The sequence below is a fragment of the Gekko japonicus genome, unplaced genomic scaffold (assembly GCF_001447785.1).
Source record: "Gekko japonicus isolate JY-2015 unplaced genomic scaffold, Gekko_japonicus_V1.1 scaffold463, whole genome shotgun sequence".
Classification (NCBI taxonomy): Eukaryota; Metazoa; Chordata; class Lepidosauria; order Squamata; family Gekkonidae; genus Gekko; species Gekko japonicus.
In genome coordinates, this window is record NW_015160224.1 from 966,480 (window position 1) to 969,504 (window position 3,025).

At 45.6% G+C, this 3,025-nt stretch overlaps 1 protein-coding gene across 4 annotated transcripts in view; it reads left to right on the forward strand.

Annotated features, from left to right (window-relative positions):
- Positions 1-3,025, forward strand: part of FUBP3 (far upstream element (FUSE) binding protein 3) — a 98,457-nt gene that overhangs the window by 22,881 nt on the left and 72,551 nt on the right. The gene's annotated exons all lie outside the window — the stretch shown is intronic.

A 3,025-nucleotide genomic window follows, 5' to 3' on the forward strand; every position in this document is an offset into this window, starting at 1 on the left:
CAAACACCTTACATACATACATATTAGACTTCTATACTGCTCCTTCCCGAAGGCTCGGAGCGGTTTACATTGAACATTTAAACACCTACCTAGGGCCACAGTGTGTGTGTGTGTGGGGGGGGGGGTTGAATGCCTTACCAGGCACCCAAGCAGCCGAGATTTCTGTTTTTCCATGGCGAGTTCTTGCTATGTCCAGGCGGTGTCTTCGGTGGAGGTCTTTTCTTTCTTCCATCGGCTCCCTGAGGTGGTCCTACGGCGTGCGGCTGCGCGATGCTGCAGTCGTGGGTCTCTGTCCCGCAGGCTCCGACCATGCTGCGTCACCACGCCTTCGCGACGTCCGGACCAATCACCACTCGAGTCACTCCGTTGCCCGTCACCGGCCCGCCGCCATGTTCTCCCTGCCGGCTCGCCGCCACCGCCACCCTCCAACTTCTTCATTGGAGGTAGGGTGCCCCCCACTACCTAGGAGTGGGTACCCATTTATCTGCCATTTTAAGGGCTTTCGAACCGCTGGGGGGGTGGGAGCTAGGACAAGGGCCGGGAGCTCACTCTGGCTGCAGTGGGACTCGAACAGCCATCAGGCTGTTCGGTGATAGATTACTTTTATGCAGGCTTTTACCACCTGCGCCACCGCTCCCTCTTTCTAAGTACCTTTAAATTCAAACAGTTTTCTGTATTTCCAAAACTATTGTTGTTGTTATTGTTGTTGTTGTTGTTGTTATTATTATTATGCTAAGAACAAGCACTCTTCCTTCCCAGCTTATACAGGCAATGTTATCAACTGTTTACAATACAGTTAGAACAAAATGTATTCTAGTAGGTACAAGATATAAAAACATAACACTACCAGATTGGAATTTATACCACACAGCAAGTGACGTTTAGAAAATAAAACTGGGTTTCAGATAATTTACCAGTTCTTTTTTCTTCTTCTTTCTCCTTTTAAAAACAAAAGATGGGTACTCGTCTTTGCTTTATAATCCAAATAATGTTAAAGTACATTTTATTTATTTATTCATTCATTCATTCATTCATTCAATTTATACCCCGCCCTCCCTGCGAACGGGCTCAGGGCAGCTTACAGCAGTGGCCCAATTGCCAATAAAATCAATAAAACAATATACATAATTTCATAATAGTTAAAACATAAAATCATAAGGTGCTATTCAGTTCTACAGTTTGTTGCTAACGATGGCGTATTAAGATGTCTCCAAAAACTAGATTCCAGGTCAGTGTCGTTCCGAGTCACTCGATATAATGGGCCTGATTATTATTTTTAATTGATATTTTATTAAGTGTGTGTGTGTGTGTGTATATATACATACATACATACATACACACACACACACACACACACACACACACACACACCACACACACACACACACACATACAGATATTTTATGCACATCCATTAGGGAATCTTCATCCAGTTCCAAATAAGCAAATTATAATTCCAGAAATAGGAAAGCTTCAATAAGGTAAAATTAGTTCCCCCCAAAAATATCACTTTTCCAAATAGGTCAATATTGTAATCCACAGTAAGTTGTTGTAAAGTTAGTAGATCTATTAAAACGTTTTACTTTCAGACATCAACCATTTCTCTTTTTTAGCTCACAGAGGTATTTAAAAGGCTCCGTTTGCAGTTCTCTTCCAAGCTGCTTCAAAAGAAAGGGGGGGGAGATCCCTTCACCCCTCCACTCTTCTAACGTTTGTATTTAAAAAGTTTAAAGGGCTTAAAGTTTGTAAAGGTTCTTTTGGACTTGTTTCATTCAAGGTACTTTGGTTTGAAAGTTCTTCTTTAGTTTTTTGTATGGGGTTCTCCCCTTGTCCAGCTAGTCATGGCTCTGCTACTGTGGCTGCCCACAGAAGCTCTCGCCTGGGTTGCATGTCAGGGCAACTCCGGACTCAATCCGCTCACTGCCACTCGTGGAGAGTCTGGAGTCAAGCCCCCTGTGTTGGACTTCTCTTCAGGAAGCCCAGTGGAGCTCGAGATCCCTTGAACTCTGCTTGGAACACGGCGATCCGGCACGGCTACTCAGGGGCAAGTCCTGGAGCCAACTGCTGTCGCCGCACTGAAAACCAGAAGTCCAAGTACTAACCAGTGTTGACACTGCTTAGTGTCTGATGGGATCAGCCTAGCATGATCAGCTGGGACAAGGCATATCTTGGGAATGATGATAAAATAAGAAGTTGAGAATGTAGATTACTGAATCCAGCCAGAATTGAGTACATTTAAGCCCCACATATCTCACTAGGACAGATTTTAAGAGCATGCTTGGAATCACCAAAACTTTGTTTGGGTCGTGTCCATGATAAGGGAGCTGTCTGGCAGCAGTGTTCCTGGTAGTGAAAAGGTATTAATGACTTCTTGTAAAAGAGTTAATATTTCTCTGCAACCGGGATATGAAAGATCTCTCTTGCAGAGCAGTTGTGTTGGTGGTCATATGGACAGTTATGCAGTTCTTTTGTGAGTTGCCAGCATTCTCTAACCAACAGGGGCACCTTTTGGAGCCTAAATCTTTTTTGCTCAGCCTAATATGTACCTCAGTAGTTCTCACAGTAGCTTTGAGCAGCGGCTGCTCCCATCTTAAAGGTGGGGAACTGAGGCAGAGAGGCAGTGGGCTCTCTGAGATGCCCTGTGGGGTCACATGCAAGCCAGAGCCCAGCTGGGCCTTTGTAGAATCCTCTGGGCCACAAGGCAGCCATGCAACTTGTGGTTCAAAGCACACACACACACACCCCAGCAAAAAGGAACACTGTTGCTCCTTTAAAGTTGTGAATGAGGGAGAGGGGTTGCACACATGTGAGCTGCAGGAGTGGCCCTGATCCCAGCTTCTTTGCTCATTCCCATGTGGAGGAGATGGTTCACACACGTGCGAGTGTGGCCCAGCTTTGAGCTCAACTGTACGCTTGCAGGCTCCTGAGGTACTTCCATAAGGGGCCCCTAATGAGGATTAAGTAACTTTTGACGTGATGCTAGCTTGTGACATGATGGGTGGCGGTGGAGAGGGGCATGCAAGGG